Source organism: Trichechus manatus, unplaced genomic scaffold, assembly GCF_000243295.1.
Source record: "Trichechus manatus latirostris isolate Lorelei unplaced genomic scaffold, TriManLat1.0 scaffold00044, whole genome shotgun sequence".
NCBI classification, from domain to species: Eukaryota; Metazoa; Chordata; class Mammalia; order Sirenia; family Trichechidae; genus Trichechus; species Trichechus manatus.
In genome coordinates, this window is record NW_004443980.1 from 9,414,495 (window position 1) to 9,430,561 (window position 16,067).

The following is a 16,067-nucleotide window of genomic DNA, read 5'->3' on the forward strand; positions in this document are numbered from 1 at the left end:
GGTGCAGAACTCAAATTCTAGTAAGAAGACCAGACTTAATGGTCTGACTGAGACTGGAGGAACCCCGGAAAGCATGGCCCCTGGATTCTCTATCAGCCCAGAATTAAAACAATTTCTGAGACCAACTCTTCAGACAGGGATTAGACTGGACTGTGGGACATAAAGTGATACTCGTAAGGAGTGTGCCTCTTAGCTCAAGTAGATATACGAGACCAAAGGGGCAGCTTCTGTCCGGAGGTGAGATGGTAAGGCAGAGAGTGTTAGGAGCTGGTTCAATGGACATGGGGAATCAGGGGTGGAACGGAGGAGTGTGCTCTTGCAGAATGGGGAGAGCAATTAGGGTCACCTAACAATGTATGTATAAAATTTTGTATGGGAGACTAACTTGAAATGTAAACTTCATTTAAACTACAACAATAAAAAAACAGAAAAAGAAAAATGAAGCTGGAACGGAGAACGGAGAGAGCTCGGACAGGGGCCTGCGATCTTCATAGGGTGAGACCTGAAGGAGCAGAGGGAGTGGTCAGGTGGGCATCTGGGGAAGTCTGCTTCCAAAGGGACCAGCAAGTGCACAGTCCCTGAGAAGGGAGAGTGACAGCATATCGAGAAACAGTGACGAGAAGAAGCACAGATTCCAAGGAGATCAAATCAGAGATGGAGGAGGGGAGGGGTAGGACATGGAGATCTTGGTTTTTACTCCCAATAAGGTGGAAAGTCACGGGAAGATTTTGAGTGAGGGAGTGACATAGTCTGACTTATATATATATTTTTAATGACTTTTTTTTTATTTTTGTGAAAGTATATACAGCCAAAGATACACCATTTCAACAATATCTACGTATACAGTTCAGGGATATTGATTACATTTTTCAAATTGTGCTACCATTCTCATTATTCTTTTCCAAATTATTCTACCACCATTGTCTTAAACTCACTGCCGCCTACGCTTCCCATCCAACTTTCCCAGCTGCTATTGTCAATTTCATCTCACATAGATAATACTTTAAAAGAGCGCAACGCTCAAAGCTGGCGTACTTTACTAATTCAGATAGCTATCTTTTGGTACAAAGAAGACTTCAGAGGCAAGAGACTCGTATTTTAAAGGATCATTCTGGCCGCAAAGTCAAGAACGGGTGGAAAGGAACAAAGGCAGAAGTCAAGGGACCAGTTAGGAAGCTTGTGAAATTCTCCAGACAAGAGAAGGTGGTGGGGAACCATCAGATTCTGCATGTGTGTTGAAGGTAGAGCTAACAGGATTTGATAAGAGACTCTGTGTGAGGTGTAAGAGTAAGAAAGATACCAAAAATGGTTCTGAGTTTCTTGGCCTGAGCAGTGAAGCTGTCATTTACTGAGATGGGGAAGACTGAGGGAGGAGCAGATTGTGGGGAAAAAAAGCAGGAGTTTGTTTTTGGACATGTTTATACATGTTAAGTTTGATATGTCTATTGGGTATCCAGGGGCAGTGGTAGTTCAATAGGAGATTTCTCGTTTTCCATGTGGAAGACCCAGGTTCAATTTCTAGCCAATGCACAGCTACCACCTGTCTGTCACTGGGGGTTTGGGTGTTGCTATGATGCAAGTTTCAGTGGAGCTTCCTTAGTTCCTAAGACAGGCTAGGAAGAAAGGCCTGGCAATCTAATTCCAAAAATCAGCCAGTGAAACCCCTATGGATCACAATGCTCCTCATGAATCCTTACATGAAGGACTTGGAATAGTAAAATGGACAATATCTTTCACAGTTATTTTGGCCAGAAGTACAGAAACATTTATTTTTTGGTCATTTTTATATCGGCCTGCAATAAAAATCAAGGGCATACTCTTCAGTCATGGCTGAGTGAAGACATTTTGGGAGGCAGCCAAGTTAATGCAGTAAATGTCCTAAAAGCTGTTGCCTTCAGAAATCTAACTTAGTACAAGGATAGAGCTTACTGAAGCTGGAGGAGGGGACAGTTCGCAAAGACTCTGGTGTCCCTCTCAACTATGATTTGAAGTTTTTCTTTGGCAAGAGTGAGCTCTGTGATTGTAGTTATTCTCTGCGGAGATGATCAGGTGGCAGGGCCGGCATTTTGCTATAAAAAGAGCCTGAGAAGTTCTCCCTGAGATCAAGGCCTGTCTCACGCACACCTGGAGGCAGGTCACTGACATACCTGAAAGATCTCGAAGAATTTGTCTTTAAAAGGAGCTGTGACTATACTCAAACGGGCAGGAGTCCCAAGCTGACGCCCCAAAAATGCTAAGCTGGTACATAGCAACCATTTGGAATCATCCAAGTTAAGATCTGGTGCTTTCGCCTAGAAAAGGCAGATTTCAGACAGTGACTTACACAGATAAACCAAACCAAACCCATTGCCGTCCAGTTGATGCCGACTCACAGCGACCATAAAAGACAGAGTAGAACTGCCCCATAGAGTTTCCAAGGCTATAAATCTTTACGGAAGCAGACCGCCACGTCTTTTTCCCGCAGAGCGGCGGGTGGTTTCAAACCACCAACCCTTCTGTTAGCAGCGAAGCGCTTAACCACTGTACCACCAGGGCTCCGCGCTCACACAGACAGATATAAGTTAATTCTTTCCCCGCCAGATAGTCAAAGTGGATATAGTTCCCCCAGGCCATACCAGTCTGGGGAGAGGAAAAAAAGTGTGCAACTGTCTGAAAAATAGCAGAACTATCAAAAGTACGTCATACCGGCAACAGAAATGGAGAAACTTACATTATGGTTCAATTTTGCCTCTCAAAGTGTAAAAATCACAATCTTGAAACCACGGATCTCGGCTATCTTGTTCAGTCTGGATCCCCAGGATTTCCTGGAAACAATACAGGCACAGAGTAGGCGTTAAATAAAATCCTGGCAAAGGAATGAATCAGCACAGCAAAATAAAAACAAAAACTATGAGCGCCATCTTGTGGAAAACCTTTCCATAACGCCATCCAAGATCCCTGGTTAGGAATTAGACACGATGAAGACAGAGATTTCTGTGTAACAAGGGCTGAGGAGCCATGGTTTGTTGGAAGTGGCAGGCTGGGAAACTTGCTTTGGAGCTGTGTTTGCATATAGTACTGATGCTTTTTTTTTTTAACTTCGATTCAGGCAAGGCTGACGGAGATTGTAAACCACCGGTTGCTATCGAGTCGACCGCGACTTATGATGACCCCTTGTGTGTCAGAGTAGAAATGCGCTCCATAGGGTTTTCAATAGCTGATTCTTTGGAAGTAGATCACCAGGCCTTTCTTCCGAGGTGCCTCTGGGTGGGTTGGAACCACCAACCTCTTGGTTAGTAGTCACTGCCAACTGTTTGTGCCACTCAGGGATCTATGGAGATTACACGGGGCTGTAAAAGTTCCCAGAAGCCAGCCTTTGGCACTGCCCTTAAGTATAACTGAGAAGTGTAGATCTCAAACATAGTCTTTGACTAGTCTTCACCAGCAAAAACTGTTGCAATAACATAGCCTTAAATTCTCCCTTTGTGCTTCAAGAAATCCTTGGGGGGCTGGTTTTAAGAGCTCTTTGGACACCTCGTAGCATCCTCTGTCTTTCTCCTAGACTCCTTCCCACACTCACTGAGCCTCCTGCTGTCACCTTGTGACTTTGGTATGGACTTGACCTCTCCTGTTCTTCTCAAACTTTCTCCATACCCAGGGAAGGAGAGGTAGGGACAGAAATAGTCACCTTATCACCTTACTGATGAAGATCAAAGACTACAGCCTTCAGTATGGATTACACCTCAACATAAAGAAAACAAAAATCCTCACAACTGGACCAATAAGCAACATCATGATAGATGGAGAAAATATTGAAGTTGTAAAGGATTTCATTCTACTTGGATCAACATCAACATGCATGAAAACAGCGGTCAGGAAATCAAATGACATATTACACTGGACTGCAGACGACCTCTTTAAAGTGTTAAAAAGCAAAGATGTCACTTTGAGGACTAAGGTACGCCTGACCCAAGCCACGGTCTTTTCAATCACCTCATATGCATGCAAAAGCAGCACAATGAATAAGGAAGACCGAAGAAGAATTGGTGCATATGAATTATGGTATTGGTGAATAATTTTGAATTCTGGATTACTAGAAGAATGAACAAATCAGTCTTGTAGGAAGTACAGCCAGAATGCTCTTAGAAGTGAGAATAGCAAGACTTCATCTCACTTACTTTGGACACGTTATCAGGAGGAACCAATCCCTGGAGAAGGACACAATGCTTGGTAAAGTAGAGGGTCAGCAAAAAAGATACTCAGTAAAATGGATTGACACAGTGGCTGCAACAATGGGCTCAAACATAGCAATGATTCTGAGGATGGCACAGGACCGGGCAGTGTTTCAATACATGAGTCAGAGTCGACTTGATGGCGCCTAACAATAGCAACAGCTTCCACTTGCTTAGCTCCTTGTGGGACCACCAAACAGAGCAGCCTTGGTTCTCTGCATCCCATGCCTCTCCCACTGGGCTCCCCTTTTCAGTCATTCCCCACAAATCTGGCACAGGACACCAAGAGACCATATGAAGAAACCCAATAACACACACTCCTGGTTTGCAAGGTGTACTTGTGATTCTTCAGGTTTTGTGGAACGCTGGCACCTATGCAATTTGGTGAACCCTCTTGGAGAAAAAGAACAGAAAATAATAAATACAAATTTAGGCACAAAAGTGAATATTTATTTAGAATGCAAAAAAATCCCAGAAAATGACTGACACCTCAAAGACTCATGTCCTTTCTTCTTCTTCTTCTTCGTTGTAGTAAAACTATAATTTAAAAAATTGCCATTTCAACATTTTTATGTGTAAAATTCAGTGACATTATGTTCACCCTGTCATGCAATCATCACCACTGTTTCCAATTTTTTTAAATCGCCCTTAATAGAAACTCAGTACCCCTTAAGCAATAACTCCACACTGCCCCCTCCTCAGCCCCTAGTATAATGCTAATAAACTTTTATATCCAGATAAAACTTTTGCCTGTTCTGGATATTTCATATAAGTGGAATCAAACAATATTTGTCCTTTTGTGCTGACTTATTTTACTCAGCATGATGTTTTCAAGGTTTATCCATGTCATAACATGTATAGGATTTCATTTCTCCTTACGGCTGAATATATCCATTTCTTCTGATATCTCTGTGGCAATTGACCAGAAACTCTTGCATAGAAATGCTTCTGGATTGCAGCCCAGACACCTGGCCCCACCTGGGCCACCCTACAATGCCCAGTGAGTCCACTCAGAGTGGCCAGAGCGTGTGAACTTCATAGATTTCCTTCAACCCTTGACCCCAGAGCAAGCTTCATGCACTGGGGCTCTCTGTTCTGTCAGGGATGGATTACCCAATAAGCAAGGTAAGCACAGGCTTAGGGCATCAACAAAACAGGGGCACCAGGTGTCCAAAACAAAGACCCACAGATGCTAAGCAGACAGGACACAAGGAAAAGCAAGTACCACAACTGAAGGGAACTGACAGGGCACTAAATGAAATTGATACCACCTCTAGTGCATGAGAATGTGCGGGCTGAAAATAAAGTTCATGTGGGGTCATGAGGGCGCCCACGTGCAAGGTTGTTTAATCTATGAGGCCCTACTACTTCAACACCTTCATTGACATCTGACTCCTATGGTCCCCTCCCGTGTAATTGAAACTCCTTATCTCAGTGTGTCTCTTGGAAGTATACAATTTCTTTCTAATAAACAAAAGGTGGGGGTGGGCTGTTGACTCTAACTCTTGCAACATTCACCCAGTATGCAACTGGATCCAACATGAGCAGTTACTAGGCAAGGACAGATTATAGTAATAGATAACACGTCTCTGATCCATTTTCAGAGATTTGTCTTATACATCCACATCTGCTTATCCAGCAACTCCAGCCAGGAGGGCCAGCAATGCTATTTGCCATGATACAAACACAAGGGTATGCTCTTGCATGCGCCCTGGTAAACAACCAATGGGAACTCCAGTCCCAGATGACACGCAAAAGCAAGGGAACTTGAATAAGTTGACCACTGCAATGAATTCAGTCAAGTTACTTTTTAACTGTATAGGATTTACATTCAGAGTTATGTCCTAAGTTTTCTAAACAATAATATTTATAACTTTAACTTTAAAATATGTTTGACATACATGAGGATGCAACCTAGCATACATTTAATATAATACTAATATGGGTAATAATTTAATATAACAGTAACACAGCAAATGTCCAAAAATACTGGAAATATTAATATTTATCTAACATGAAAAGTTTTAATTTACGTATCAAATGTTTTCTTTATTGTTTGTTGCATTTGACACAGTGTTGATAATACTCTATGTATGCTAATAAATGAGTTATTAGGCACTTTAAGAGGATGCAAAATTCAACATTTATTGTGAAAAATATATTTCTGTTTTACAACAATGAGTGTGTTTCTAAATTGGTCTTCCAAGAAAGCAACAAAGAATATTTATCAGAACAGTACGTTTATATTTTATCAGAATATTGACATATTTCTTTATAAGGAAATCGAACATTCCTCAAGAAAATAAATCAAATGAATATTTAGATAATAAAAATTTTATATGTATATTTGTATTTTATTTTCTATTTCCCTTCAGACTGACTTTCTTTTAAGAAATTGATTGATATTGTTATGACTTGCAAAATAAACTTGCTCACCAAGAAGTGCTGCTATTATTACATCAATTATGTACATATCTCTGAATATGGGAGTTGAACATTCCACAAAGAAATACAATGTACATTTTATAAATTTTGCACAAAAAGTTGTTCTTAGGTGGCATCAAGTTGGTTCTGACTCATAGGGACCCTATGTACAACAGAAGGAAACACTGCCTGGTCCTGCATCATCCTCATAATCTTTGTCATGCTTGAGCCCATTGTTGCAACCACTGTGTCAATCCACCTCACTGAGAGTCTTCCACTTTTTCGCTGACCCTCTACTTTACCAAGCATGATGTCCTTCTCCAGGGACTGGTCTCTCCTGATAACAAATCCAAAGTATGTGAGACAAAGTCTCACATCCTTGCCTCTAATGAACATTCTGGCTGTACCAAGACAGGTTCGTTCGTTCTTTTGGAAGTCCATGGTATATTCAATGTTCTTCGCCAACGGCATAACTGGAAGGCATCAATTCTTCTTCGGTCTTCCTTATTTATTGTCCAGCTTTCACATGCATAGGAGGTGATTGAAAACACCACAGCTTGGGTCAGGTGCACCTTAGTCCTCAAATGGACTTCTTTGCTTTTCAACACTTTAAAGAGGTCTTTGGCAGCATATTTGCCCAATGCAATGCATCGTTTTTGATTTCTTGACCACTGCTTCCATGAGCATTGATTGTGGATCCAAGTAAAATGAAATCCTTGACAATTTCAATCTTTTCTCTGTCTATCATGATGTTGCTTATTGGTCCAGTTGTGAGGACTTCTGTTTTCTTTATGTTGAGGTGTAATCCATACTGAAGGCTGTAGTCTTCGATCTTCATCAGTAAGTGTTTCAAGTCCTCTTCACTTTCAGCAAGGAAGGTTGTGTCATCTGCATATTGCAGGTTGTTAATGAGTTTTTCTCCAATCCTGATGCCTCATTCTTCTTCATATAGTCTACCTTCTCAGATTACTTGCTCAGCATACAGATTGAATAAGTATGGTGAAAGGATACAACCCTGACGCACACCTTTCCTGACTTTAAACCACGCAGTATCCCCCTTGCTCTGTGCGAACAACTGCCTCTTGGTCTAAGTACAGGTTCCTCATGAGCACAATTAAGTGTTCTGGAATTCTCAGTCTTCAAAATATTATCCATAATTTGTTATGATCCACACAGTTGAATGCCTTTACACAGTCAATAAAACTCAGGTAAACATCTTTCTGGTATTCTCTGCTTTCAGCCATGATCCATCTGACATCAGCAGTGATATCCCTGGATTCTATGTGCTCTACTGAATCCAACTTGAATTCTGGCAGTTGCCTGTCAATGTACTGCTGCAACCACTTTTGAATGATCTTTAGCTAAGTTTTACTGGTGTGTGATATTAATGACATTGTTTGATAATTTCTGCATTCGGCTGGATCACCTTTCTTTGGAATGAGTACATATGTGGATCTCTTCCAGTTGGTTGGCCAGGTAGCTGTCTTCCAAACTTCTTGGCATAGACAAGTGAGTGCTTCCAGTGCTGCATCCATTTGTTGAAACATCTCAATTGGTATTCCGTTAATTCCTGGAGCCTTGTTTTTCACCAGTGCCTTCAGTGTAGCTTGGACCTCTTCCTTCAGTACCATCAGTTCCTGATCATATGCTACCTCCTGAAATGGTTGAATGTCTTCCAGTTATTTTTGGTACAGTGACTCTGTGTGTTCCTTCTATCTTCTTTTGATGCTTCCTGCGTCGTTTAATACTTTCCTTACAGAATCCTTCAGTATCAAATCTTGAGGCTTGAATTTTTTCTTCAGTGCTTTCAGCTTGAGAAATGCCGAGCATGTTCTTCCCTTTTGGTTCTCTAACTCCAGGTCTTTGCACATGTCATTATAATACTTTTCTTTGTCTTCTTGAGCCTCCCTTTGAAATCTTCTGCTCAGTTCTTTTACTTCATCATTTCTTCCTTAGCTACTCCATGTTCAGGAGCAAGTTTCAGAGTCCCTTCTGACGTCATTTTGGCCTTTTCTTTTTTTCCTGTCTTTTTAATGACCTTTTGCTTTCTTCGTGTAAGATGTCCTTGATATCATCCCACAACTCATCCGGTCTTTGGTCACTATTGTTCAATACATCAAATCTATTCTTGAGATGGTATCTAAATTTAGGTGGGATATGCTCAAGGTCATACTTTGGCTCTCATGGACTGGTTCTAATTTTCTTCAACTTCAACTTCAACTTGCATATGAGCAATTGATGGTCTGCACCGCAGTCAGCCCCGGCCTTGTTCTGACTGATGATATTGAGCTTCTCCATCGTCTCTTTCCATGGATGTAGTTGATTTGATTCCTGTGTATTCCTTGTATACAATAACAATTATATTGTCCTTTTCATTTCATACCAAATGGGTATCACCTCACGTTCAGTTCTCTCTGGTCGACCACATAAGAATACGCCAGCGGCAGTATAATCATGTGACTTGTGACATGCCTGGTCCTGTCCTGTGCAAATGAACGAAAACATGTCTTCAGATTGAGTATACGCTTGTATTTGAATCATGCTCTTTGTGATCTCTCTCATTCTTGTCTGGTAACAGCAGTAGTTCAATGAACTGTGAAGATGCAGTATCAAAGGACAGAAAGTGGGTGCACAAGTTTTTAAGTATTATTTGAAGATGAAAAATATTTGTGGAGATCTGTGAAGGGCCTGCCAACAAACCTCATACAACAAATGAATGAAATTATTTCCGACTGCTTTGTAAGTACTATTTCTCTTGACTATATCAGACCTGAAGAACAAAATTACATGTTCCGAATCAACTTTTTTTTACTTATTAATTTTCAAATATAAATTTTTGCATTAACGTCCAAATTTGAATGTAAATTTTATCTTATAAATTTTACTTGTTTTATAATTTTATTTATTTTCAATTATTCAAATTTATTTGCTACAGTAGAACCAAATTTAAAAAGTGAGATAAGTTTACACCCAGGTAAAATGAAATGGCAACAACTAAGTGGAGTGCAAAAACGAAAGCTTGCAGAAGATAAAAAGAAAAACATTTGTGAATATCTAAGGATAATTCCAAAATTAACTTCCTTTTTAAAATGTAATGAATCAGAAGAGACTTCTTCCATTGAACAATCTAGTTTAATGGGTTAAAATCATTGTACTCGTACTGCTAATGCTGAAATTACTAATAGCAATATGAATGTTATGGAATTTGTTCCAAAGTCTGGATCCATTCCTTGCTGTATTGAAAAAATAATAATGGTGTAGAAAGTGAAACTAGTTTAGAATCTGAAATTGTTGCCATCTACAGACTCCATAAATGACAAAAATACAGATCCTACTTTGTGGAATAATTTTTCTTCTAATGATGTAAATTATTGCATCAAAAGAGGGTCAAGTGATTGTCAACATCACAGTGGACCATATGAAAATTTGTGTTGAAACTTTCTGGATGGTAAACAAACAAGGTTCTGTAGCCAGAATATATTTCTATAGTGCAAAGCTAATGATGAAAATTATAAGAGGAAGTGGCTACCGTATTATCCATTAGTTAGCTGTGTATATTGTCTTGTTTGCAAACTATTCAGTCTTAAATCATTTAATTCTCGATTTGCTGTGGATGAATTTAGCAACTGGCACAACTGGAGTATGACTGATAAACATGAAAACAGTTCAATTCACAGAGATTGTATGTTGTCATATTTAAACTGAAGACATGGTTTTGGCTTAACTCACAAACTAGAAACACAAATTAAGAACGTCCGTACTGGAAAGCCGTTTTGCAACGTGTTGTTGCTGTTATTATAACAATCATTAAATGTGGATTGTCTTTTTGAGGGAGAAATGAAGTATTTGGGTCCTCACAAAGTAGAATTTTTTGGGGTTTACTTGAACTTGTTGCTCAGTTGGGTCCATTTTTAGCAGGTCATATCTCAAAATATGGTAACACAGGAAAGGGCAACCCATCATATATGTCTAAAACAATGTGTGAAGAATTAATAAACTTAATAAGTGATAAATTTCGATCAACTATTTTCAGTGAAATAAGTATAGCTTGATATTTTAGCCTGTCTAATGTAGACTCCACTGCTGATCTTTCTCATATAGATCAGGTAAGTATTGTTTTAAGACACATATCTTCAACAGATGGAAAAACTGTCACATTTACTAGTTTAAAAAGTCATATTGGTGAAGAAATTGCAAATCAAGTACTTTATTATTTATGTAAAGTTTGTCAAATTAATTTTCTATGTGCAGAGGCCAGTCCTATAACAATGCTGCCAGTATGTCAGGGCGTTATAAAGACATGCAACAGAAAACATTACAATGTAATGAATACGCCATTTTCATATCATGTGCTGTGCATTCACTTAATCTTGTAGGATATAGTGAAGTAGATTGCTGTCCAGAAGCAGTGGATTTTTTTCCTACTGTTCAGTTACTCTACATATTTTTGCCGCCTCTACTCACGGATGAGCAGTTCTTAAAACATATTTAGGCAATGGTCAAGTGTTAAAATGTCTTTCTAATACACTTTGGGAAGTGCATGCTGTAGCAATGAGTGCAATCCTAGAATCATATAATCAGACTCTAGATGCCTTAGAAAATATTGCTGAAGACCAGACACAAAAAGGTGATACCAAAAGAGAAGCTGAAAATGTCTCCAACAAAATGCAAACACTAGAGTATATATTTATGTTGGTTATGTGGAATAATATATTGCAGCATTTTCATCATATCAATCAAGCTCTCCAAGATTCAGAAATATAGTTGTCCTTTGGTATCCAAGTGGGATTGGTTCCAACACCCCCCGTGGATACCAAAATCAGCAGATGCTCAAGTCTCTTATATAAAATAGTGTAGTATTTGCATATAACCTATGCACATCCTCTCATACACTTTAAATCATCTCTAGATTACTTATAATACCTAAAACAGTGTAAAGGCTATGTAAATAGTTGTTTCATCACAATTGAAGACTTGCTCTGGAAGGTAGCTGTGAGGGTTAAGGTTGTGTGTCAACTTGGCTGGGCCATGATCCTCAGTGATTTGGCAGTTGTGATGTAGTATGGTAGCTTTTTAATGATGTAATCACCTCCACAACGAGATCTGATATAATGTGATCACCTCCATGATGAGATCTGTTGTGAGCAGCCAATCAGTTGCAAGGGAATTTCTTTGGGGGTGTGGCCTGCCTCCGATATAGGTGGCCTTGTCTGGCAAGGCTCACTGGCTTTTGCTCACTTTGGATCCTGCAGCTGGCTCGTGTTCATCTGATCTCTGGTTCTTGGGAAATGGCAGGAGGCTACAGCGGGGGGTGACTACACAGCACTTCATTCACTGAGTTCAGCATAGGGCTCAGTGTGTGGCAAATTCAAATTTTGTTTTTTGGAACTTCCTTTTTTTTTTCAGAATATTTATGATCTACAGTTGGTTGAATCTGTGGATGCGGAACCTGTGGATATGGACGGCAGACTGTAAATTTAAAGACATGCACAGATCTCTACCAGTCATTAATAGGGTATTTACATAATTTAAGAGAAGATTTTGAAAAATTTGAAAACACAACAAAACAAATACTGCCAAATACTGATTATCAAGCAGTTCACCATCACAAAAGCATTAGAAAGAAACAGATAAATGACGGGAGTGCTCCAGAACTATTGAGTGCCAGAGAGCAATTCCATGTAACCACATACTACACCATCACTGACACACTTGAATTTTGCATAAAAAGAGGGGCAAAAGTGAATGAAGTTTTTTCAAATAGATTTTCCTTCTTAAACAATGTGGATATACCTGATGAAGAATGCATGAAGTCATCCAAGAAATTAGTGCAGGCTCATCCCGATAACTTAAATACAAACCTGTACGGAGAAGTATGACAATTTTATTCTTACATGAAAGCTAAGTTTACAGATTCAGGAAAGACAAATTTTACTCATGTAGGCGTGTATGATTCCATAATAGAAGATAAAACACAATGCTTATTTCCCAGTGTTGAAATTGCTCTATGCATATTCCTAACTTTAATGATCACAAACTGTACAACAGAACACTCATTTTTGTCCCTAAAGAGACTCAAAAACCCTCAGCATACAATGATTCAAGAAAGGCTCAATTCATTATCCTTATTATATATGGAAGCAGATATTGACTGGCAGCTGAATTGTGACGAAATCACTGAAGAGTTGGTAAGAGTAAAGAATAGCAAGAAATGTTTTTAATTATAACATGTTAGAAATGAAAGATTTATGTAAAAATAAAATATAGTAATTTGCTGTAATATTTGTTTTCTAATCATTAAATTTTCCTTTGATATCTTTTCATTTGTTCATTTATAATTATAGCATTTATTATGAAACAAGCATCAAAATTGAAGTAAGAGCCATTTAATGCAAAATTGGTGAAAGTCCATTTTTCATTGTGGGAGAGCAACAGAATTTAATATTGATTGTTGAAACAACTAAGTTCACTGACTCATTTTCTTTGTTTTAGAATATGTGGAATTTCTTTTTGTAGAAAATGTGGTATATAGTAAAATCTTAGTACCCCGAATCCACTAAAAATTTTATAATCCAGTTCATCTCAATCCGCTAAAATAGCATATGCCACTTTTGCATTCAATCACTAATATTATAGTCGCATTTGAAAAGAAGTTACATCATGGACTGCTAAGACACACATACTTACACATATGTATATAACACACATATCCGGTTTGATTATATAAGCGGAGGAGGGGGCACCACAGATGATCGGTGTTTAGGGCCCTGACATGCCTTAATCCGGCCCTGCTCTTTGTCCCCTTTAGGGCAGCTCCTTGCACCCCTGGAACAGTTGGTGGTGGTGGTGGTGGGAGTGTTGCTAGCTGCTGATGAGTCAATTCCAACTGATGGCAATCCCATGTGCAGAGAGTAGAACTGCTCTATAGTTTTCAAGGCTGTAATCTTAACAGCAGCAGACCACCAGGCCTGTCTTCCCAGGCCCCTATGGGTGGGTTCAAACCATCAACTTTTTGACTAGTAGTCCCCAGCACTTAATCATTTGTGCCACTCTGCAAGAGTATCCCAAGGTAAAGGGGTTGTCACTCCAGGCTGCTTAGGGATCTTTGTCCTGGGAACCAGGGCAGATAAGCCCACCTCATATAAATACCACCTCAGCCAGACCACACAGCCGCCTCCCAGAGGAGTTAAAGGGTCATCAGCTCTATGTGCCACAGGCCCAGCTCTCCATCTTAGCGGCCATCCATGAGTGTAGCGCTGGGCTCCAGCATTCGGGAAAGCTGACACTGTGTGATTTTGTAATTAGAAAAACAAGGCTATGTAACTATATATTTTTTAAATATAATAAAACTTCAACCAAAGTCTTTCTGCCTTTCTCCTGCCCAGTATAGCCCAGTAGGTGTTCACAGGCCAGGGCTGGCTGGTGCCAGATGTCACCTGGTACTGGCAGTCCTCCGAGGTCTACCGTGCCCATTTAGGTAAACACACTTAAGCTACAATGTCCACCTGCCGCAGGTGGTCATGACCCAAATAATGAAAACTTTTCAGCCAGCCACTGATGTTTGGCCCAAGCCTTTACCTAGCCACGACAGAGGTGGGTCCAGGGACTTAGAACTACCCTCTCCCACCCCTCCCCCCACCCCCGCGTAGATGATCAGCAGGTGGGGGAGGTTGAGGGGGCGCCGTTGCCATGGCAACCAAAAGCTGAAACAAACGCAGAGGTCAAGGAGATTCCCGCTATTCGCGCTGGTGTGGGTGACCTGCGAAGGTGACCCTGACGCGGAGCGCCCCGGCGGGGACTGGGCGCGGTGCCTCGGGCCCTGGCTCCGGTAAGCGCTGCGGACAGGAACTGCGGGTGCTCCTTCTGGGTCGGGCAGGAGGGTGGAGAGAGCGGCGGGAGTCTAGGGAACGAGGAAGCATCAACTGCACCGACCTCTTGGTTTCTTCTCACTGTCTCTGCCCTCCCTCCCCTCCCTGGGCCTTTCTGTTCCTGTTTTGGCCGCCCTTTTGAAGGACTGTGTTTGGTTGTGGCACTTCTACAAATAGAAGGGGACTAAGTCCCTTCCAAGCCCGGGGTGGTGCAGTTAAGATATTCGGCTGCTGACCGGAAGGTTGAAAGTTTGAGTCCATCCAGAGACTGGTGATAAAAGCTTGGTGATCTACTTCCAAAAAATTGGCCACTGAAAACCCTATGGAGCACAGTTCTGCTCTGACATACGTGGGGACGCCATGACTGGGAGTGGACTCTATGGCACCTGGTGGGGTCCCTCCCACTCCAGAGAGCAGAGCCCCTGGCTCAACTTAAAGGAAAGGCCTTGGGTGTGGGCAGTATTACTTCTTCTCTGACAGCCTGACTAGGCCAGTCAACCAGAAAATATTTCCCTGAATCTAATTCCAGCCTTGCCCACAAACCAGCTCCTGTGGTCCAAGGCAAATCCCTCAGTCTCCCCACGTTCTTATTCCACTGTCTAAAATGGGAGGGAAACATCAGTCCCAGCGAGCCTTCCAGGGGGATGGAGAGAAGTGACCTGTGATTGGTGTTTTATCGGTGTTTTGTGCTGATGACAGCTCCAAGCCACCCTCCTTGAAAGTTCAAATCTGAACACATTTAAAATTCTATTTTAAAAAAAAAGGCCTTAGGAAATTATGTGTGAACAGTGCATTTTGTGTTTATACTGCTAAAAACTGCACTGATTGGTCCGAGGGGGTTCAACAAAACTTTTTGACTTCTGTGTTTGCCCCTGGCATTTTTTTGAAGTAGATCCAGATCAGCCCAGGCTTGGCACCAAGGCTTGCCCTGAAGTAGGTCATCAGTTGTCGCCCCTAGGAATGAAAGCAGCTGCCTTCAAGCCAAGAATCTCTCCGGTGACAATTACAGACGTTGTAAACAGTTACTGCAGCTAACAGCAACTAGGATGCCTTGGGAAACCCTTGTGGTGTAGTGGTTAAGAGCTATGGCTGCTAACCAAAAGGTCAGCAGTTTGAATCCACCAGGTGCTCCCTGGAAATCCTATGGGACAATTCTTCTCTTTCCTCTAGGGTTGCTGTGAGTCAGAATCTACTGGACAGCAATGAGTTTGTTTGTTTGTTTGTTTTAAAGAACAACCAGGACTCCCTGGGTGACACAAACAGTTAAGCGCTTGACTACTAGCCAAAAGATTTGCGGTTTAAACCCACCCAGAGATGCCTTGGAATTAAGACCTGGTGATCTGCTTCCAAAAGCTCACAGCCTTGAAAACCCTGTGGAGTGTAGTTCTATTCCGCACACACAGGATCACTATGAGTCAAAACTGACTCAATGGCGACTAATAAAAACATAGACCACCCTAGGATCGTTGACAGAAATGAGACTTTTCCAGTTGCTCTGACTAGGGTTTCCAAGCTGCTGTTGGCAGAATCTCGGTTATATTCAAGGAACTCGTGGCCCACTTCA